The following is a 24,389-nucleotide window of genomic DNA, read 5'->3' as shown; positions in this document are numbered from 1 at the left end:
GTATTTACCTGCCTTCCAAATTCCTAACACAGGACCACTGACAGCAAGCCCAGTCATTCCAGGTCATTCTCAGTGTGACAGAAAAAAAAAAAATACCTTAATCTAGTGGAGGTAATGTCTGTTGTGGGGATTTCATGAAATGAAACTCAAACTAAGACAATCATTTTCCAAAACATAAGGCACAAAAAAGAAAAAGGCTCTTTAGAGTGTGGATAGAGGCACAAGTATGAAAAAGGAAAGAGAGGCAGAGAGAAAGAGAGAAAGGGGGAGAGGGAAGCAGGGAGAGGGGAATGAAATTTATCTTGCCTAAAACCAGATTTCACATAATGGCAGTTAGATTAGCATATACTGGTAAGATTATCTTTCTCTGCCTAAAAATACTCTAACCACCGCCCCCAAGTCATAAAAATTAGAGAGAACTAAGCTGGACAGAGTATACTCCTTCCTGCTTCCCATCTCAAAGCAGCTACAAGATTTCCTGAGGATCCTGTTGCTGGAATGAGGCATAAAAGCTTATATACATAACAACTTGCAAGTCTCCAGTTTCTAGCCTTCTTCCTTCCCCCTGCCTTCCCCTCTCCGACTTTGCACCAGAGAAGCCAAATTTAGGCGTGCTTTACAGTTTGAGGACTGATCTGAAAGAGGAAGAAGAGTCTGTATACATTGGCTAGCATATGTGCCCTGCCCTCTTTCTTCTTGAAAATCGCAGCAACCCATCTTTTCAAAGAAGCTTGTCTAAAGAACAGACACCCCGTAAATGGAGTGTGCTTTCAGGGCCCTTCAGGGTATTCAGATTCACTGTGCAGCTCACCAAGAAGGTTAGCTCTCCAAGGGACGAGTAGATTGGATTTAATGAAGACTTGGAGCTTGCTTCTGAGAATAAATGCAAAAGGACCCCCAACGGTCAATCTTGAAGGTAGAAGGTAAGATTTGATATTTCAATGCTCTGACTAAAACAGCCTGTAGTAAAATTCGGCTGTTGGTAGATTTTAGCAAATTCCCAGGAGTTTGGGGATAACTAATCCGCCTTGCCTGCTTTAAATTAAGCTGCTACTGTAAATTCTTTCTGCTTTATTTATTGGGCAGATATCTGATAACTAATCAGTCTGTCAACAAGTATTTCTCAGTGCTTCTGCTAACAGCTCAATGTGGCAAAATAGAGAGGGGTTACTACCCAATCCTCCAGCACCTTTGCAATTAAATTAGAAATAGAAGACACAGTTTAGAATCCTATTTTAAGGGCTCAACAGGGTTTCTCTAATCTGTAGTGGCAGTTTCTTTCATTATGGAAAGAAAATAGTGACTGACAAAAGTAAAACCAATACTGAAGAATGACCTGGTATATTTACAAAGTAGTTTCATATTCATTATCCCACTTGAACCTCTCAACATCCTGCACTTTAGACAGGGTGAGTGTTACTATCCCCGTTTTGCAAACAAGGAAACAGACTCAGAGGCATTAACAAATTTTCTAACACCATACAACTAGAAATTTACAAGTTCCAACTAGCCACTGCAAATAGAAAGGTCTCACAACTATAAATGAATATAAGGAAGTTGCATGATCTATTAGTAACTTAGACATATCTGACATAGACCAGGTTTACACAGAGCCAACCCACTTCATACATTTCAATCAAAATCTTTGGCCAGGAGCATAATTCTATTTAGCAGCAAAGAAGCTGTTTTCAAGGATAAACAAAAGAAAAAAACCCTTAAATTTAATGATTCTGCCTTTCAGGGCTCTGATTATTTTGAAGGCTAGAAAGAGGCCATGACATCATAAATTTATCAGCTGATTATTCTAAAACAAAATGTAAGTAAAGCAGGACTTAGGACTGCGTGTGTTTCCAATATATTGGTGAAATTTGCTTCTAGACAATTTTAAGTTTACGGTATCTATTGCAATCATTCACAAATATTTTCTATTGTTGTTTTACTATTAACTGCCCAATTAGAACTAAAAGTGGTCTCTGTTTACATAGCAAATAAATGACCTCAGGTACCACATTTATATCTTTAATACACCCTTAATAAAAACTGCTCCCCAGGTTCCCATAATATTTAAATGACTGCACTAGCTAATCAGTCCCTGCAAATTACATAAATGACCCTGGGAGTCAGTGAACCCAAACAGAAGAGGTTAAAGAAAGTTTTCAGATTGAGTCCAGTCCAAATTCAGAATATTGGTGTCTTCCTAGCCCAGAATCATCAATTTCATTTTTTACTACTTTTTCTCTCTTATCGTTAATCAAACTTTTGATGTGCTTAGGAAGTACTTATCTGGGATAAAAGCAAGATTCTTCCATGGTGCAGAAAATAATAAATTTGCCTTTGCAGGATCACTGATAATAAGGGATTAAAGGGATGGCACCGATCCTTAAAAAACATACCTAATCTTAAGCATTTGATGCCATGAAAACTAACTATCATAATCTCTTAAATAACATAGCTCTGCATGGACCTCTACTTTGATCCATTTTGTTATTTCTTATGTTCTTGTTAAAATATCTCAAATCTGTTATAATCCAGTTAAACAAGTGTCAGTTAAGCTCAATACTTTGTGTGGCACAAAGGTAAGATATAGTTCCTGCCCTTGGGGAATTTACAATTTTGGTGCGTATACAAGACCTATAGAACATAAAAATATGAGACAATAAACCAATGTTATGTGGGGTTTGGAGGTTTTTTGTTTGTTTTATTTTAAAGATTTTATTTATTTATTTGTCAGAGAGAGAGAGTGCACAAGCGGGGAGAGTGGCAGGCAGAGGGAGAAGCAGGCTCCCCGCTGAGCAAGGAGCCTGATGCGGGACTCCATCCCAGGACCCCGGGATCATGACCTAGCAGAGCCGAAGGCAGACGCTTAACTGACAGGCACACAGGCACCCCACAACGTTATGCTTTTAATGATAAAGGAGTTTATGGAAGTAAGAGAGCAGTGGGCTGGGCTGAATGGAGAAGGCTTCATAGAGGAGGTAAAATGAGATAGCCCTAAAAGAATATCTAGGATATGGGACCATGCTAAGCAAACTTTCTGTGCACAAAGTAAGTCAATATATGTTGCTTGAATTCAATTCTAGTCACAGAAATATCAGAAATATATTGTATCAAGAATGAATTTGGCACCTGCGGTGATTTTGACACCTACAAGCTACACCAACGAGCCTAATCTGGATAGGGTGAGGGGATTGAGTTGAGGAGTAACAGAAAATAAATTTGGATAGAAATGTAAGACCAGATTATCAAACATTGAATTCCAGGCACTTTTTAACGGGAGATCATATCAACAAAATTGAATAAATGAGAATATGATGGAAAAGTGTTTTTATTAGATGAATCTGGCAGAGTTTCACAGGCCTGACTACATTTGATAAAACTGGAGCTGGAAAAGCTCACTTAAAGAGTAGAAATTAATGCAGCTATAGGCTAGGTTGGTGGCAGTGGAAATGGAATGGAGAAAAACTCAAGAAGACATTCAACAGGAATAATAGATGGAAGTTGGTGGGTGATTAGATATAGGCAGCATAGAAAATTCAGAGCTATCCCTGAAATTTTGAACCCGTGGGATCTGGACAGGGGTGCTACTACTATTCATAGAATTAGGTAACTTGGAGATGGAAGTGGGGAGTGTAGGACATGATGAGTTCTGGTTTTGACCTATTGAGTTTAAGGAGATGGCAAAATTTTCAAGTAATAATGTCTTATGATGTTGGAAACAATGGCCCCGAATATGAGTGATGAGTAAGTGGTAGAGGCCCAAGTTAAATCTGAGGAGTGCGACAGCCAAGGCCATAAAATTGGCTCATCTTAGAGAAAGCAAATCTGAGATGACCGAAGACTGAAACTTGTGCAGTTCATATAGTTTTGGTCAAGCGAAAGAAGAGAGTCCTGAGAAATAAGAGCCACCGAAATAAAATTCTTCTCCTCCAAATATACCAAGAGTCTTCAGAGAAGGTATCAGGTTATTTATTCTTTTAAACTTCCTCTTCCCAACAATAATCAGCATAGTGCCTCATACGTACCATGAGCACCCAATAAATATTAAGTCATTCTAATACAAATAAGCATGGAGATAGTTTGCTTCAAGTTATCTTTCAAATTGGACTCTGTCATAAACTCTGCAACATAATAGTGGCATCTTTAAACTACCTTGCTGTGTGGATTTCAATGGGAAGAAAACTGGGCCAGCATAACCAGGAGTTCATCCTGGATTTGCCTTTTAATCAGCTGTGTGTTCTCTAGCAAGTTATTGAATACAGTATTTCTTGATTTCCTCATGTATCCAATGTAATAATGAGCTTATAGAGATATTTTTCAGATCTGCTAAAATGATAATATGAAAGCAACTTGAAAATACAAACCACCATCTAAAAGTATTTTGTTTAAATTCCATCCCAGGAGAATAAGACACATAACAAAATTGATTCCATGTGGAGGGAGTAGGGCCAGTTACTTTCTGCTTCCAATACTACACTTCTTTTTTTTTGTTTAAGATTTTATTTATTTATTTGACAGAGAGAGAGACAGCCAGTGAGAGAGGGAACACAAGCAGGGGGAGTGGGAGAGGAAGAAGCAGGCTCCTAGCGGAGGAGCCTGATGTGGGGCTCGATCCCATAATGTCGGGATCACGCCCTGAGCCGAAGGCAGACGCTTAACCGCTGTGCCACCCAGGCGCCCCCCAATACTACACTTCTAAACAGTGACCTCATGCTAAGTGAGCATCGGCAATCTCATCCTACTCGTAGGACATCAGTAGGAGCCAACTCTCTGGTTACCACTACTTCTACCATACCTGTGCAAGCTTCAATGTGAAGGCCAATTTGCTGATTTGCATTGAGGAAATACAACTGCTAAGAAGTCTAATATACTCATAGCAGGTGGTGGTGCATCCTCATCCTTACAGAAAAGGCAACAGAGTAAGCCATTTACCCTGATTCGATAAGTCCAGACGTCTTTGGTCCATTAATTCATGTTACAAAACTGGTGCTAATTATAATTACTTTTGCTTTCTACTGATAACTCTTCATAGGTTGGTAGAAAAGACCACTGTTTAAACAAGTTGTGCACTACAAAACTCATCTATCCTGCTTCTTCATTCCGTCCCATTCCACTCCCTCCCATCATAATTCCTCTTTTGTTTATGTCCCACCAGTTTTTCTTCAGTATTTAGGAGAGAAAATATAAAGAAAAATCTTTAAATGTTAGTTAGAGAGGGGCCCTGGAAGAAATAGGGGGAAAGAGACAAAACGGAAAAGTAAACATAGACCCTTGAGCACTTAAACAGAGTTGATTTTCCTTTTGATGAATAAAATGTCATTACCACATTTGCAGTGTTTGTAGAATCAATACATCCCAGACATTTGAGTGTCTACTTAAATGTAGCTAATGGAAAAGGAAAAGGAGCTGAGAACTAGACTTAGAATCCCCTGGAACAGACTTTCTTCTATTTTCTATCAATCCCTCTTTTAAAAAGGAAAGAAAAATCCAGTTTGGAATCACATTTTGAGATATCTAACTTACTGAGATTCCTCATCTATTTCAGATTAACAGTCTTTGTTTTTACATACAGTTGTCCTTGTGTTGTCATGGATTTAACATAAGTGGAATTAAGCTAACAGTAACAACACTCGGACATCTTTGATACCTCTATATACTCATTGCAAAGTTCCTAGGAATTTCAGGCCTCAGAAAATGTAAAAAGCTTCTTTTCATTTCAAATTGGTTACCTATTATGTTTAATCTGAATTTGGATTTTGATTTAAGACAAAGTCTTTCAATAAAAAACAGTCTCCTAGAGAACAAGGATCCTGCTTCTAAAATCCAGGCATCTAAATTCCAAGAAGTTAGAAGCAGGCCTCAGAGTCAGCTGTGAGCAATGGCCTCAGAAGTTAGGGGGATTCCAAGTTGCTGGTAATTAAACAGAGACTGAACAGGCATGCCTGTAAGAAAGTAGGCCCTCTAGTTAGTGCTTTACAAAAAGTTCAAAAGTATGTAAGCTGTCTGTAACATATTTCTATCACCCAGACTAGGGGTAGAACTATCTTCCCATTGTGCAGTCCCACCAACACCCATGCATTCCTCAATAGCTCTATTGCTATTTTGTAACTTGCATTTTCCTTCAGGTCTATTCTTATGCATCACTTTATTCTGATTATACAGGATAAAACATTTGTGTCACAGTATTATGTAAAGGGACATACTGTGTCATTAGCTCTGAATGCCACAGTCCAGGTTCTTTCTGGGTTTAACACTGTCCTTGGTTTGGAATCCAGCTGTCTGGCAAGAGTGGCCCAATTTGATTGGTGCAATATTCTCCCCTTAAGGATAGATTAGCTATCTAAGAAAAAACATTTTAGAGTTGTCAACAATGCAATATTGACTCCCCTGTAGTTTCTATTACCAGTGAGAATGTTGCTAAGCATTTTCATGGAAATGCCAAGTTAAAAAGCTACTTATTGTGACAGTAAGGCTGTCTGATGACAGGCAGGTCTTTCTACTCCCCTCCCCAAAACTATTTTTTGCCATGGAAGAAAGCCTCTGGAATCATTAGTACAAGCCTGGTTGTTTATAGATTAAAACCCCATAAAGGATATGTAGCTTTACTCCAATTAATGACCAATCACTCAATAAACATTTTTTGCACATTTTCTATGTGCAAAACATTATGATAGGCTAGGTTTTGGGATCACAGAACTTAAGAAAAAAAAAGCTGGACTTTTTTTCTCTCACCCTATAGAAGTTTACAATGTACCTAGGGAGACAAGATTCCTACACATTACAAGCTACAGTAGAATACTGACTGGTACAGGCAATAACCATAATACAAATTGAAAGAAGAGAGATATGAGTGTAGAATGGAGTGGTCAAAGTAGGTGTCAGGAAGTGGAACCTGAGCTGAGCCTAGTACGAGAAGAAAGAGAGTCATGAAAATTTACATTTGGATAGTGCTTTACAGTTTATAAAACACATATATTTGCTGATTCTCCTATTTATTATGCATCCATTCAACAAACACTTGCTGTACGAGAAGATTAACAAAACATTGTCCCAGTTTACTAACTTGTTGGGGAGAATCTCTTCACAATGTGTGTGCATGTATACATATACGTACATATATGTGTGTGTGTATATTTGTATATAGTCACCACGTTGTACATTTTAAATATCTTATAATTTTATTTCTCAATTATACCTCAATAAAGCTGGGGAAAATTGTCTGTCACCTCCTTGAGCTTACCTTTATAGGATAAACAGCACAACTAACTTTTTCCATTTGACAATAATAGGATACATGGAGAATAGCAAAAAGGGCACTGGGGAGTTGGCCAAAAAAAAGTAGGGCCCCGCTGAGCTGTACTTTCATGAAAATTAAGCTTCCTGCATCTTGCCACTGCTCAGCAGAAGTATCTGCCTCAGAAGACTGAGCCCCAAGTCCCAACCTCCCCCACTTCCTCTTTGGCTTTGGCCCCACCCTCATCACCCCATCCTTGTTGGCAGTCCTCCAACACATGCAGACCATCCGGTGCATGCTAGCATTTACTAGAAAGGTAAAGGAAGTCTTGGGGGAGGCATCAAGCTTAATACAATCATAAAACTACATCCAAATACTGATTTAATCTTTCAGTCTCTCCTGTTGGCTGAATTCAAAAACACTCATCATCAGTTTCACCCAAACCTTATAGTCAGACACATCCTTGAATCTTTGGATTCTCATCAATCTCTGACCTAGACCATTTTTGAACTCTCCTTTAGCCCTAACAAACTATGTTTGCTTTTTTAAAATTTAAATTCAATTATCTAACATATAGTACATCATTAGTTTTTGATATAAGGTTTTGCTTTTTTTTGTTTTAAGCTCTTTGCCTTCTGCCCCTTCCTAAATGTGTGGATTCATCTGCCCCAACCCCTTTACTTTCTTCTCCAGTGATTTGTAGTGTTCATCCACAGGTCATGGTCCCCTATACTCTTTTGGATTTTTCAGGTTTCTTTTTAATAGACTTCACATTGCTAGTGAAGTCCATATTTCACTTCTACTTTACACCATTATCTAGATTCCTGCATAACAGAGCCTGTGTTTCCACACCAAAAACTTACTTCTCCCTTCACCTCCCCAGACACACACTTTGGGGAATTAAGGCACTGTATTACTCAAAGGCACCCAATACCACACAGTTATTCTTCCAAAGTCGCTCAATTATGAGGGGAAGAGAGCAAAACTGAATGAAGCAGACTCGCTGTCATTAATAAAGCCACTGTCTAAATGAATATGACAGACAAGTAATCAAAAAGAGTGATTACAGCACTGCAATAAATGAGATAATAGAACCACAAACTAGGGAACATTTGTAAACAATAACAACTTCAACCTGAATCTTGAAGTATAAGTAGAAATTTACCAAGCTTACCTCTTCGACTATGTAAGGGTGAAAGAGGATACATAGTTTATCTTCAGGTAGACAAGGCATGACGAGATAAGGACCCTGACCTAAGCTGGTGGGAGAAGGCCAGGAGATACTGCAAAATAAGAATCAACAGAACTTTGGGTTCACACATGAGGAATGAGGTCAGGCAAGATCAAATATGACTACCTTGGTCATATTTGCCAAAGTAACTGGAAGACGTTTAATGTCAAAGAAAAAAAAAAAAACAACAGAGAAGTCAGTTGGAACAGTTGATTTGGAAAGGAACATGATATACTTGTCTTTAAGCATGTTGAAATTCAGGAAAAAGCGTAAGATCCAAGAAGAGCAATCTTATAGGCAGTTAAGAGACTATGAAGTTTTAACATATTGGGAGAAAAGGGAGTGACCAAGGGACTGGAAGATTTACTGAAATTTAAAAGTGGTGTAGTGGCAATAAGGGTGTTAGAGAACTGAAAGTCTAGGAGTCTGTGTTCAGAGTGTGGTACACTGGAGTTTAAGATTTCAGTTGTGTGATAATAAATGAAGCTCCAAGTGTGGCCATGGAATGAGTAGGCAAGGTGGAATGTGAATGGATGCTCTAGATACGGAAGTCAAGAAATTTGAAGTCAGTTTACTAGGTTGGTTGTTTACATGGAAGATGTATTATACTTCCTCCCCCCTAATTCTTCTTTCCACATCTAACCTTTCTACTAACCCTCTCCTCACTGTGCCCTCTAGAACCTCCTTTTTTCATTATAAGTTCCCCTATGTCCTAAATCTCTTCAAATAATTCTCCCACCACCTCATTGCCTTATGTGAAACTCGATCCTCCCCATCAAAAGAAAGCTACTTATTTTTCTACATCCTATCTACCGCGAGACCTAGAGAGACTGTTGGATGTCTCCTGGCTTCCTGGTACCACGTTAAACCATTACTTTTCTACCATAACACAAAAGCCATTCACCTATGCCACCCTTTAATCTTCCTTATTAATATCACCATCTATTGACCTCCTGGTTATTTTTCCCTAGCTCACTGAATAACTCAGCATTTGGCTTGTAGTCTCCTTCTCTACCCCCAAATCCTTCTATCATCTTTGTAACTTCATCTTCCTTATTGCCACTACACCACTTCTTAAATTTCAGTAAATCTTCTTCTTCATAGTTTCACTGTTAACCACTCTTTTAGTAGCATCATTCAACTTCCTTACCCTATTGTCCTTCCATAAATTTGCTCTATTACTCCAATCTTATATCAATAAAAGCATTTATATTTTTTTTCTCTCCTAAGCCCAGGCTGTTGATAAATCCCAGGCTGGGATAACTCACAGAATTGTGCACACTGGGGTCATTAAAAACCCACACTCTCTAATTTCTCCTGGGCCTTCAGTCTCTTCACAGTCATATTTCTCTCCCATTTCCCAGAGCTACCATTCAAACCTTCTCCAACTTTCAGAAGACCTGAACCCAAGTGAAGCCCTCTTTTTCTCACCAGACAATATTTTTTTTATTTTACCAAAAAAATTAAACCTCTCAGGATGACCCACCTTTGTCTTTTTTCTCCACTTCCCCTTTCCTTTACAAGTCAGTATTTTTTCTCACTCTGCACCCTCTAATAGCTCTTTATTCCCTAGAAGATAAACTCAAATTCTCTAGAATAGTATGCAATATATTTAATGACCTAGTTCCTGCATTTCTTTCCAACTTGTTTTCTCGCTTTTAAACCCCATAGTCCAATAACGTACAGATACACACACCCAAACATGCACACCTGCACACACCTTTATCTTATATTTCATCCCTGTCACACTGTTATTTTTCCCTACACATGTCAGGCTATTTCTTATCTCCAAGCCTTTGCTTATTCTACTTTCTTCCCCTGCCTAAAATGCTCTTCCTACCTGCCATACTCTTCTATATTTTATGAAGCCTTTACTAACATACATGCACCATTTATATTCCCATTCTGTGTCCTTTATATACTTCTATTACTGCAGCTGTGATGGTGCGGTGAATTAATTTGTTAACACATCTGTGTCTCCCTCTAGTGGAGTGTAAACCTTTAATGGGCAGGGCTTGTATCTTTTTTTTTTAAGATTTTACTTATTTGTTTGACAGAGAGAGACAGCCAGCGAGAGAGGAACACAAGCAGGGGGAGTGGGAGAGAAAGAAGCAGGCTCCCAGCAGAGAAGCCTGATGTGGGGCTCGATCCCAGAACTCCGGGATCACGCCCTGAGCCGAAGGCAGACGCTTAACGACTGTACCACTCAGGTGCCCCTGTATCTTATTTTCTAAAGGTCTAGCACAGAATTGGCATATAGTAAGCAGAGAATACAACCCTTTTAATATGACTAACATATCACAGTAGTACAGAGGATCAAGAAATTTTATTAAGGGTGAGATGGTGTAAGAGATGGTCTTAAAAATAGTTAGAATTACATCTGATAGCAATGAGGAAAAAGAGCATATTAGGAGACAAAATAGCCTAAGCAATGGAAAAGAGACCAAATAAGGGATGAAGCTGGTCATAAGTTCACATTTATATGATATACATATAATAAACAATGGAGAGTGATGCTATAAGGTTAAGATAGACTATTATTGTGGTCTTAAATGGTGCATCAAGCTTAACGTAATAAGTCACTGGAGACCTTTGAAAGGGAAGTGATATTACTAGAACTGTGTTTTAAGATGCATAATCTGGCATAAGTGATAAGGACAGACTGAACAGAAGAGAAAGAAGAAAATCAGAAAGAAAGTTGTAACTTCTAATACTCACTAAAAAGTAGTCCTATATTATAACCAAAGAGAGGACCAAGATGGGCCAATCCTTGGCTTTTGTGCAGTTTTCTACACAACAGCAGTTTGTTCAACTGTCGTGATTTGTACCAGTATATGAGTTTGTCTTATATCAGTGTTTAGTGATAGATCTTGTGTTATCTGAAACTCAACAGTGTTGTGTATTGAAAATAGCAATGGACTGTGAGTCAGGCATCCTGACTTTGCCACTGATTCTGTGTGTTACTTTGGCAATCATTTTATCTTTCTGGGTCATACAGGGACTGGGGTTGGATTAGATGCCTTCTAACTGCTATTCCACCTCTAACATTCTATAAAACTAAGTCATTCAATCACAAACAGAGATTTTAAGGCCAATTCTGGAAGCTTCAGTCAATGGAGTACCTCTGTTTAAAAACTGTTTTCGGTATCATGACACATACTTCCTTATTTATTGACTTGATTACAGTGACCTGGTTTCACCTAACATTTGTGTGAGAACATAGCTATTGTCCCTTCTCATATGGCTCACCCTGTGATCATGTTTGGTCTCAAATCCTCATGAAAGCCTGAACACTAGGACACTGCTAAGTTACTTTTTGTCCTATCTTTTCATATTGTAAAAAGTGCCAGGTATCACTGGAAGAATTTTTCAAATAATTAAATACACCTTAGAAAAGCAAGTTTGATATTATGCTAACAGATTTACAGTAATAGAAGAGACTTTAAGAAGCAGTTTAGTACAGAGTAGTGGGAAGAAATTTATATTTGCTCCTATAGGCAATCAGGAGATTCTGAGGGGCGCCTGGGTGGCTCAGTCAGTTAAGCATCTGCCTTCAGCTCAGATCATGGTCCTGGGGTTCTGGGATCAAGTCTCGAGTTGGGTTCCCTGTTTAGTGGGGAGCCTACTTCTCCCTCTCCCTCTGCCTCTCCCCCCTTCTCATGCTCTCTCTCTCCCTCAAATAAATAAATAAAATCTTTTTTAAAAAGGAGATTCTGAGGAAGGAGAATGTATGACCAAGATGATGTTAGTGAGAGCTACTTCCTCATTGCTCATTTATGAACAAATTAAAGCTTGCTTTCCACACATATACCTAGTCCATTCATCCATCCTTCTTTCCTTCCTACCTTCCTTCCTTCCCTTCTTTCTTTTTAGCCCTAATTTCAATAAAACAGTACATTTCCTGACTCATATTTAAGAAACTACACAAACTTAGGGGCAGGAGCTAAGATGGTGGAGGAGCAGGAGGACACTAGTCTTGCCTCATCCCTTGAACACAACTGGATAAAAATCAAATCATTCTAAACACCCAAGAAATCAATCTGAGGACTGACAAAGAAAACTGCAAAACTAGAGGGAGAGAAGAGGCCACATTGTGGAAGGTAGGAGGTGCGGAGACGTGATTTGGGGAAGAAATGGATCACAGGTGCTGTAGAGGGGAAGGAGCCCTGGTCACAGAGAGAGGGGGAGAGAGAGAGAAAGAGAGGGGGGTGGATCGCACAAGGAAAACAATTCCCTAAAGCCATTAACTGGGAATACAACAGGGGTTGAATTTTGTGAGTTTTTACAACCAGTAAGGTTCAAAGACTGGAGTTTTAGAGGCCCATCACACAGCTCATGTGGAGCCCCAAGGGCACAGCACTGCTCCTGTGGAGAAGGAGGGCAGATAGACCATAGCAGATGACATGATCTGAGAATCCCCTGGAACACACTGAAAGAGACAGTTCCCCCTTCTTGCAGTGCATCTGGGAGAGGTGGCATTGCCTCTCCAGGGACAAGAGAGCCAGCAGGAGCCACTACCCTCCTCTGCCTCTTAGCATAGGTGCAGAGACACCTACTGAGGGCAGTTAACCTGGACACTGGCTCTTTGCTGTGCTTTATTCCAAATTCCGGGCCCCTGCGCTTTGGTGTCACTGCCCTTCTGGGACAAATGTGCATCACTCCCATCATGGTGACACCCTCCCCCAGTGGACCAGTGTGGGTCCCCGTGATGCTAAGTCCCTAAAGCTTGGAGTTTTAAAACTCAGCCTGCCTGCCTGGGATAAAACACATGTGCAGGCAGACAGCCCAGACACAGACAGGGTGAAGGCATGGATCTGAGGGATGCCTGTGACACATGAGGGAAGAAGACTGTACACTCATCTAGGAGGGCTTCCCAGACGTTGGCAGGTGTGAACACTCCTCTCCAGAATGAGGGAGGGGCTCATGCCATTTTTCTCCTCTGCCCCTCAGCATAAACTAACTTCAGTATGCAGCATAGTGCCAACAGTAGCAGCCAAAACCACTTGCATCAAGCCCTAATTCCCTGCACTTTGCAGGTACTACTTTGCTAGGCAAGTGTACCTGTGAACCAGAGCAGTGGACCACTCCATCAGAAGACCACCACAAACCCCTTGAATGCAGCATGTCTACTGACCATAGAGTTCTGCAAAGCTTCAGCTCTAGTGGAAATAAAATCAGGTATCTTTTAACAAGTAGAGCAGAGCAAACCTACTTAAAACTCACCACACTCTGGCCAAGGTCCAAACACTCCCACTCCAGTCAAGGAAAAATTCTTCAGATGACTGACCTGAGGGAAAGAGCAGCCAAAATACAGCAGCAGAGTGTACACACCATACACCAGATATATTTCCTGAAGTGCCAGCCCTGGGACAGTATAAGACTTCTTCTTTTCAAAGCCATTACTCTCAGGAGGAGGAAACATAACAGGTTTTCCCAGCACAGAGAGGAAGACAGAGACCTAGACAAAATGCCAAGATGGAGGATTTCATCCCAAAAGAAAGAACACAAACAGGTAATGGCAAGGAATCAAATCAAAACATATATAAGTAATACACCTGATCCAGAATTTAAAGCGACAATCATAAGGATACTAGCTGGGCTTGAGAAAAGCATAGAAGACACCAGGGAGTCCCTTACCACAGAGATAAAAGACCTAAAACCTAGTCAGGCAGAAATAAAAATTCCTAGATCTGAGATACAAAACTGACTGGATGTAATGAGCATAAGGATGGAAGAAGCAGAGGAATGAAAAAGTGATATAGAAGATAAAATTATGGAAAATAATGAAGCTGAAAAGAAGAGGGAAAGAAAAATAATTGGATCATGAATGTAGACATAGGGAACACAATAGACATAGGGAACACAATAACATTCATATCATAGGTGTCCAACAAGAAGAAAACAGGAAAAAGGGGGCAAAAGTTTTATTTGAGGAAATTAGAGCTGAAAACTTCCCTAATCTAGGGAAGTAAACAGACATCCAATTCCAGGAGGCACAGAGAATTCCCCTCAAAATCAACAAAAGCAGGCCAAACCAAGATGTATTGCAGTTAAATTTGTAAAATATAGAGATAAAAAACCCTAACACCAGCAAGACAAATGTAGTCCCTAACTTACAAGGGAAAACAAGTAAGGTTAGCAGCAGATCTCTCAACAGAAACCGACCAGGCCAGAAGAGAAGGGAATGATATATTCAATGCGCTGAATGTGAAAAATATGCAGCCAAGAATACTCTATTCAGCAAGGCTATCAAGCAGAATACAAAGAAGATAGTTTCCCAGACAAAAACAAAAACAAAACAAAACAAAAAAACTAAAGGAGTTCAAGACCACTAACCCAGCCCTACAAGAAATACTAAAAGGGATTCTTTGAATGGGAAAGAAAGACCAAAAACAAAGAAGACTCTAAAAGAAAAGAGAAAATCTCTAGAAACAACAAAACAAGCAATAAAATGGCACTAAATCCATATCTCTCAGTAATCACTCTGAATGAAAGTGGACTAAATGCTCCACTCAAAAGACATAGAGTGTTAAAATGGATTTAAAAAAAAAAAAGACCCATCTATATGCTGCCTACAAGAGACTCATTTTAGACCTAAAGGCACATGTAGGTGGTAAGGGGATGAAGAAACATTTATCTTGCAAATGGACACCAAAAGAAAACCAGAGTAGCAATACTTATCTGACAAAATACATTTTAATCAAAACTATAACAAGAGATGAAGAGGGAGCTATAACAAAATGAAGGGGTCCATCCAATAAGATATTACAATTTTAAGCATTTATGCCCTCAACTTGGGAGAACCCAAATGTGTAAAACAATTAATAACAAACATAAAGGAATTTACTGATAATAAAACAATAAGAGTAGGGGACTTGAACACTTCACTTACAGCAATACAGATTATCTAGCAGAAAATCAACAAGGAAACAATGACTTTGAGTGACACAGTGGACCAGATGGATTTAACAGATATACTCATCCTAAAGTAGCAGAACACCTTCTTTTTAAGTGCACATGGGACATTCTTTGGAAGAGATCACATACTGGGTCACAAATCAGGCCTCAACAAGTAAAAAAGATTGAGATTATACAATGCATATTTTCCAACCACAGTGCTATGAAACTTGAAGTCAACCACAATAAAAAAATTTGGAAAGACCACAGATACATGGAGACTAAGGAACATCCTACTAAAGAATGAATGGGTCAACTAGAATATTAAAGAACAAATAAAAAATACATGGAAAAAATGAAAACACGATGGTACAAAGCCTTTGAGTTACAGCTAAAGCATTCCTAAGATGGAAATATATAGCTATACAGACCTACCTCAAGAAGCAAGAAAAATCTCAAATACATAACCTAACTATACACCTAAAAGACCTGGAAAAAGAATAAAAATATGAAAAGAACTAAAAAAGAAGCCTAAAACCAGCAGAAGAAGGGAATAACAAAGATTAGAGCAGAAATAAATTATATAGAAACAAACAAACAAACAACAAATGGTAGAACACAACAATGAAACCAGGAGCTGGTGGTTCTTCCTAAGGATTAATAAAATTGATAAACCCCTAGCCAGGCTTATCAAAAAGAAAAGAGAAATAGCCTAAATAAATAAAATCATGAATAAGAGAGGAGAGATCAAAACCAACACCAAGGAAATACAATTATAAGAGAATATTATGAAAAAATATATGCCAACAAAATGGGCAATGAGGAAGAAATGAATAAATTCCTAGAAACATATTAACTACCAAAACTGAAACACAAAGAAATAGGAAATTTGAACATACTGATAACCAACAAAGAAATTGAATCAGTAATCAAAACTTTCCCAAAAAACAAAAGTCCAGAGCCAGATGGTTTCCCAGGGAAATTCTACCAAATATTTAAAGAGTTAATACCTATTCTCAAACTGTTCCAAAAAATAGAGAAGGAAAACTTCCAATCTCCTATGAGGCCAGCATTACCTTGATTTCAAAACCAAAGACCCACTAAAAAGGAGAATTACAGGCCGGTATCGTGATGAACATGGATGCAAAAATCTCAACAAAATACTAACAAATTGAATCCAACAGTACATTAAAAGAATTATTCACCACAATCAAGTGGGATTTATTCCTGGGCTGCCAGCATGGTTCAATATCTGCAAATCAATCCATGTGATATACCACATTAATAAAAGAAAGGATAAGAAACATATGATCCTCTCAATAGATACAGAAAAAGCATTAGACAAAGTACAGCGCTCATTCTTGATAAAATTCCTCAATAAAGTAGGGCTAGAGGGAACATACATCAACATCATAAAGGCCATATATGAAAGACCCACAGCTAATTACCATCCTTAATGGGGAAAAAACTGAGATCTTTTACTCTATAGTCAGGAACAAGACATGGATGTCCACTCCCACCTTTATTAGTTAACATAGTACTGGAAGTCCTAGCCTCAGCAATCAGACAACAAAAAGAAATAAAAGGCATCCAAATTGACAAGGAAGAAGGCAAACTTTCATTATTCTCAGATGACATGATACTCTATGTAGAAAATCTGAAAGACTCCACCAAAAAATTGTTACAACTGATACACAAATTCAGCAAAGTCATAGGATACAAAATCAACATACAGAAAACTCTTGCATTTCTACATAGCAATAACGAAGTGACAGAAAGAGAAATCAAGGAATCAATCCCATTTACAATTGCAACAAAAACTATGAGATATCTAGGAATAAATCTAACCAAAGAGGTAAAAGACCTGTACCTGAAAACTGTAGAACACTATGAAAGTTCCATTTTTTGTGTGTTTATCTTCAACTTCTTTCATAACACAAAGAAATGGAAAAACAACCCATGCTCATGGATTGGAAGAACAAATATTGTTTAAATGTCTATACAATTCAAAGCAATCTACACATTTAATGAAATCTCTTACAAAATACCACCATCATTTTTACAGAGCTGGAACAATCCTTAAATTTCTATGGAACCACAAAAGACCCTGAATAACCAAAGCAATCTTGAAAAAGAAAAGCAAAACTGGAGGTATGACAATTCCAGACTTCATGTTACATTACAAAGCTGCAGTCATCAAGACAGTATGGTACTGGCACAAAAGCAGACACATAGATCCATGGAACAGAATAGAGAACCCAGAAATGGACCTTCAACTCTATGGTAAAGTAATCTTTGACAAAGCAGGAAAGAACTTCCAATGGAAAAAAAGACTGTCTCTTCAATAAACGATGTTGGGAAACAACAAAAGAATGAAACTGGACCACTTTCTTACACCATACATACAAATATATTCAAAATGGATGAAAGACCTAAATGTGAGATAGGACACCATCAAAATCTTAGAGGAGAACATAGGCAGTAACCTCTTTGACATCAGCTGTAGCAACTTTTTACTAGATATTTCTCCTGAAGCAAGGGAAACAAAGGCAAAAATGAACTATTCAGACTTCATCAAGATAAAAAGCTTCTGCACAGCAAAGGAAACCATCAACAAAACTAAAAGGCAACCTTTGGAATGGGAGGAGATATTTGCAAATGACATATCTGATAAAAGGTTAGTATCCAAAATCTATAAGGTTCTTATCAAACACCCAAAAAACAATCCAGTTAAGAAATGGGCAGAAGACATGAATAGACATTTTTCTGAAGAAGATTTAGATGGCCATCAGACACATGAAAAGATGCTCAACATCACTCATCATCAGGGAAATACAAATCAAACTACAATGAGATATCACTTAACACCTGTCAGAATGGCTAAAAATGACAGCACAGGAAGCAACAGATGTTAGCAAGGGTACAGAGAAAGGTGAGCCCTCCTACACTGTTGTTTGGAATGCAAACTGTTTCAGCCAGTGTGAAGAAGAGTGTGGAGGTTCCTCATAAAGTTGAAACGAGAACTACCCTATGATCCAGCAATTGCGCTTCTAGGTATTTACCCAAAAGATACAAAATACTGATTAGAAAGGACCCCACTGTTTATAGCACCATTATCAACAATAGCCAAATTATGGAAAGAGCCCAAGTATCCAACAACTGGTGAATGGATAAACAACTCTTGGGGATATATATATATATATATATATGGAATATATTACTCAGCCATAAAAAAGAATGAAATTTTGCCATTTGAAACATCATGGATAGAGCTAAAGGGTGTATTATGCCAAGTGAAATATACTAAGCAAAATAAGACAAATACTATATGATTTCACTCATATATGGAATTTAAGAAATGAAACAGATGAACATAGAAAAAAATAAGAGAGAGGCAAACCATAAAACAGACTCTTAACTATAGAGAACAAACTGGGGGGATACTGGAGGGGAGGTGGGCAAGGAGGTATGGGTTAAATGGGTGGTGGGTATTAAGGAGGACACTTGTTGTGATGAGCACTGGGTGTTATATGTAAGTGATGAATCACTAAATTCTACTTCACTTCTGAAATTAATATACACTATATGTTAACTAACCTGAATTTAAAAAAAAACCTTGAAAGAAAGAAAGAAAAGAAGACGACGAAAGAAGAAGAAAAAGAAAGAAAGAAAGAAAGAAAGAAAGAAAGAAAGAAAGAAAGAAAGAAAGAAAGGAAGAAAGAAAAGAAAAAGAAGAAAGAAAGAAAGAAAGAAAGAAAGAAAGAAAGAAAGAAAGAGAAGAAAGAAGGAAGCTACACAAACTTACTAGGCATTCGCCTTAGTTACATCTTCTAACACATTTAATTTTTCAAAGTAATTCAAAATTCTAACTCCTACCTATGAATTGGTAACATCTGCATAAAATAATAATTGTGTTTCCTTGCCTATTATTGAGGATATCAGTAACAGTGGTAGGCCAATGCCAAACCTGTGAAATATGGCTTATATTAGTCTCAGACCAACACAGATCAAATATCATTCTCAAACATATTCCTGCCAATTCAATACTAATCATTAACACCTTTGAGGGCTTTCGAAGATGAGAAAGTCATATTACCTGCCCTAAAAGCTTCAGGTGAGAAGAGCTGAGCAAAGTACATAAATAGAAATAATAGAGGTATAGAATATATTTTTAATAAATTGAATATAGTATTAGGCATAAAGTAGTAAGTTCTATAGATATACCACATTTTTCTGCTTTATTATTGAGTATGTTATGAAGGATAGAATTTAAAGTTTTAAATCAGTCTAGTGGGTTCTTCTCTTTAGAAAGTCAGTTTAATTTCCTCTTAATATGCCTAGCACTTACTATATTTTCTTATTTAATTTTTTAAGTTATTAACATACAGCGTAATATTAGTTCCAAGTATACAATACAGTGATTCAATACCTCCACACATCTGGTGACATCACAAGTGCATTCCTTAATCTCCCTCATGTATTTAACCCATCCCCCCACCAAACTCCCCTCTGGTAACCATTAGTTTGTTCTCTATAGCTAAGAGTCTGTTTCTTGGTTTGCCTCTCACTTTTTTCCCTTTGCTCATTTGTTTAGTTTCTTAAATTCCACACATGAGTGAAATAATATGGTATTTGTCTTTCTCTGACTGACTTATTTCACTTAGCATAATACTCCCTAGCTCTATCATGTACTTGCAAATGTCAAGATTTCATTTTTTATGGCTGAATAATAGTCCATTGATTATAGATACCTCATCTTTCTTATCCATTCATCGATCAATAGACACTTGGGCTGTTTCCATAAATTTTTTGTTTACGTAATTTGGCTATTGTAGATAATGCTGCTATAAACATCAAGGTTCATGTTTCCCTTTGAATTAGTATTTTTGCATCCTTTGGGAAATACCTTTTAGTGAGATTACTGGATCATAGAGTATTTCTATTTTTCACTTTTTGAGTAACCTCCTCACTATTTTCCACAGTGGCTGAAACAGTTTGCATTCCCACTGACAAAGCAAGAGGGTTCTCCATTCTCCACATCCTCACCAACATCTGTTTCTTGTGTTCTTGATTTTAGCCATTCTGACAAGTGTGAAGTGATGTCTCATTGTAACATAATTTGATTTGCATTTTCCTGTTGATAAGTAATGTTCAGCATCTTTTCATGTACCTGTTGGACATGTGTATGTCTTCTTTGTAAAAACATCTATTCATATCTTCTGCCCACTTGTTAATTGGATTATTCATTCTGGAGGTGTTGAGTTTTACTATCAGATATGACATTTGCAAATATCTTCTCCCATTCCACACGTTGCCTTTTAGTTTTGTTGATTATTTCCTTTGCTGTACAGAAGATTTTTATTTTGATGTAGTCCCAATAGTTTATTTATGATTTTGTTTCCGTTGCCTGAGGAGACATATATACAAAGAGGGTACTATGACCAATGTGAAAGAAGTTACTGCTTCTGTTATCTTCTAAGATTTTTATGGTTTCAGGTCTCACAGTTAGGTTTTTCATCCATTTTGAATTTATCTGTGTGTATGGTGTAATAAAGTGGTCCAGTTGCATCCTTTTGCATCTTGCTGTCCATTTTCCCCAACACCATTTGTTGAAGAGACTGTCTTTTCTCCATTGGATATTCTTTGCTGCTTTATCCAAGAATAATTGACCATATAATTGTGGGTTTACTTCTGGGTTTTCCATTCTGTTCTATTGGCCTTTTTGTCTATTTTTGTGCCAGTACCATTCTGTTTTGATTACTACAGCTTTGTAATATAACTTGAAGTCTGGAATTGTCATGCTTCTGGCTTTGCTTTTCTTTTTCAAGGTTGCTTTGGCTATTCAGGGTTTTTTGTGGTTCCATTCAAATTGTGGGAGTGTTTGTTCTAGTTCTGTAAAAAATGCTACTGGCATTTTTTTGAAGATTTATTTATTTATTTTAGAAAATGAGAGCATGAGCTGGGAGAGAAGGAGAGGAAGAGAATCTCAAGCAGACTCCCCACTGAATGTGGAGCCCAATTCTGCACTCGCTCCCACAACCCTGAGATCATGACCAGAGCCTAAATCAAGAGTCAGGCACTTAACCAACTGAGCCACCCAGGCATCCCAGAAATGCTGTTGGTATTTTGATAGGGATTAGTTTAAATGTGCAGATTGCTTTGAGTAGTACAGACATTTGAACAGTATTTCTTTTCTCATCCATGAGCATGAAATGTCTTCCATTTCCTTGTGTCATCTTCAATTTCTTTCATTAGTGTTTTGCAGTTTTCAGAGTACAGATCTTTCACCTCCTTGGTTAGATTTATTCTTAGGTATCTTATAGTTTTTGGTGCAATCATAAGTGAAATTGATTCCTTAATTTCTCTTTTAGCTGCTTCATTATTGCTGTATAGAAATGAAACAGATTTCTGTACATTGATTTTGTATCCTGTAACTTTACTGAATTCATTTATGAGATCTAGCAGTTTCTTTGTTGAGTCTTTCAAGTTTTCCATATAGAGTATCATGTCATCCGCAAATAGTGAAAGATTTACTTCTTCCTTGCCAATTGCAATGCCTTTTATTTCTTTTTGTTTTCTGATTGCTATGGCTAGGACTTTCATTTCTATGTTGAATTTAAGTGGTGAGAGGGGGCATCTCTGTCTTGTTCCTGAGCTTAGAGGGAAAGCTCTCAGTTGTTCCCCACTGAAGATGGTATTAGCTGAGGGTTTTTCATATATGGCCTTTATTATGCTGAGGTATGTTCTTAATGTGATGTATCATGTTGATAGATATGGAAATTTTAAACCACCCTTACAACCCAGGAATAAATCCCACTTGATCATGGTGAATTATTTTTTTAATGTATTCTTGGATTTAGTTTGCTAGTATTTTATTGAGGATTTTTGTGCCTATGTTCATCATTTTCATTCTCATCATTTAGTTCTCTTTTCAGTGGTGTCATTATCTGGTTTTGGTATCAGGGTAATGCTGGCTTCATAGAATGAATTTGGTGGTTCTCTTTTATTCTCCATTTTTTGGAATAGTTTGAGAAGAATAGGTATTCACTCTTCTTTACAAGTTTGGTAGAATTGACCTGTGAAGCCATCTGCTCCTGGAGTTTTGTTTCTTGGGAGTTATTACTGATTCAATTTCTTTGCTGATTTTCAGTCTCTAAGTTTTTCTATCTTTCCTGTTTCAGTTTTGGTAGTTTTTTTGTTTCTAGGAATTTATTCATTTCTTCCAGTTATCTCATTTGTTGGCATATAGTTTTCATAACATTCTGATTGTATTTCTGTCGTGTTGATTGTTATTTCTCCTCCCATTCTGATTTTATTTATTTGAGTCCTTTCTCTTTTTTTCTTGATAAGTCTGGGTAGAAGTTCATCAATTTTATTATTTCAAAGAACCAGCTCCTGTTTCATTAATCTGTTCTATTGTTCCTTTAGTTTCCATATCATTTATTTCTGCTCTAGTCTTTATTATTTCCTTCCTTGTACTGGTTTTAGGCTTTGTGTGTTGTTCTTTTTCTAGCTCCTTTAGGTGTAAGGCTGATTGTTTATTTGAGATTTTTTTGCTTCTGTAGGTAGGCCTATATTGCTACAAACTTCCCACTTAGAACTGCTTTTGCTGCATCCAAAAAGTTTTGGATCATTGTGCTTTTCATTTTCATTTGTTTCCATGTACTTTTAATTTCTTCTTTGATTTCCTGGTTGATCCATTCATTGTTTAGTAGCATGCTGTTTAACCTACATGTAGTTGTGGTCTTTCCACACTTTTTCTTGTGGTTGACTTCTAGTTTCATAGCATTCTTGTCAGAAAAGATGTATGGTATGAGTTTGATATTTTTTAATTTGTTGAGGCTTGTGTTTTGGGCTAATATGTGATGTATTATGGGGAATGTTCTGTGTGTACTTGAAAAGAATGTGTATTCTGTACTTTTAGGATGGAATGTTTTGAATATATCTATTTAGTCCATCAGGTCCAATGTGTCATTTAAAGCCATTGTTTTCTTGTTGATTTTCTGCTTACATGACCTACCTATTGATGTAAGGGGGGTGTTAGGGTCCTATACTATTATTATATTATTATCAATGAGTTCCTTAATGTTTGTTATTGTTTTATATGTTCGGGTGCTCCCATACTGGGTGCATAAGTATTTACAATTATTGTATCTTCTTGTTGCATTGTCCCCTTGATTATTATATAGTGCCCTTCATTGTCTCGTTACAGTCTTTGTTTTGAAATCTATTTTGTCTGATATAAGTATTGCCACTCCTGCTTTCTTTTGACATCCATTTGCATGACAGTTTCTCCATTCCCTCACTTTCAATCTGCAAGTGTCTTTGGGTCTAAAATGAGTCTTTTGTTGGCAGCATACACTTGGGTCTTATTTTTTATCCATTCTGACACCCTGTGTCTTTTGATTGGCATGTTTAGCCCATTTACATCAAAGTAATTATTGATAGATAGGTATTTACTGCCATTTTATTTTTTTTATTCTTGTTTCTAGAGATTTTCTATGATCATTTCTTGTCTTTATCTCTTTCATGTTTCCTGATTTTCTTTAGTGATAAATTTGGATTTCTTTCTCTTTATTCTTTGCATATTTTTTAGTGGTTTTTGATATATGGTTACCATTATAGGTGTATATAACCTCTTATGCACATAGCAGTCCATATTAAGTTGATGGTCATTCAAGTTTGAACCCATTCTTTTTTCTTCTCCTTGTCACATTTTTGGTGTATGTTATTATATTTCATATGCTTTTTGTGTGAATTTCTTGACTGATTTTTATAGAAATATTCATTTTTACTGCTTTTAAGTTTCCCGTCTTTATACCATCACTTTTTGTCTCTCCTTTCCACCAAAGAGCCCCCTTTAATATTTCTTGCTGGGCTGGTTTAGTGCTCAAAAACTTCTTTAGGTTTTGTTTGCCTGGGAAACTCTTTATCTCTCCTTCTGTTCTGAATGATAGACTTGTTGGACAGAGGATTCCTGGCTGCAGATTTTTCCCATTCAGTACTTTGAATATATCATGCCACTTTCTT

The 24,389-nt window shown here is 37.4% G+C and overlaps 1 protein-coding gene across 3 annotated transcripts in view; it reads left to right on the top strand.

The window, feature by feature from the left end:
- Positions 1-635: 635 nt before the first annotated feature.
- CYSLTR1 (cysteinyl leukotriene receptor 1) overlaps positions 636-24,389 on the top strand; it is a 40,949-nt gene continuing 17,195 nt past the window's right edge. Inside the window, exon 1 of one of the 3 annotated variants that reach the window (XR_004622409.1) lies at positions 636-923. The gene's annotated coding sequence lies outside the window, so the exon portion shown is untranslated. The remainder of the gene's footprint in view (positions 924-24,389) is intronic. The other 2 variants (XM_034649525.1, XM_034649524.1) reach the window with 2 other exon arrangements.

The sequence above is a fragment of the Ailuropoda melanoleuca genome, chromosome X (assembly GCF_002007445.2).
Source record: "Ailuropoda melanoleuca isolate Jingjing chromosome X, ASM200744v2, whole genome shotgun sequence".
Taxonomy (NCBI): Eukaryota; Metazoa; Chordata; class Mammalia; order Carnivora; family Ursidae; genus Ailuropoda; species Ailuropoda melanoleuca.
Note: the sequence above shows the minus strand (reverse complement) of the source record. Positions and strands in the feature narration are given on the sequence as shown.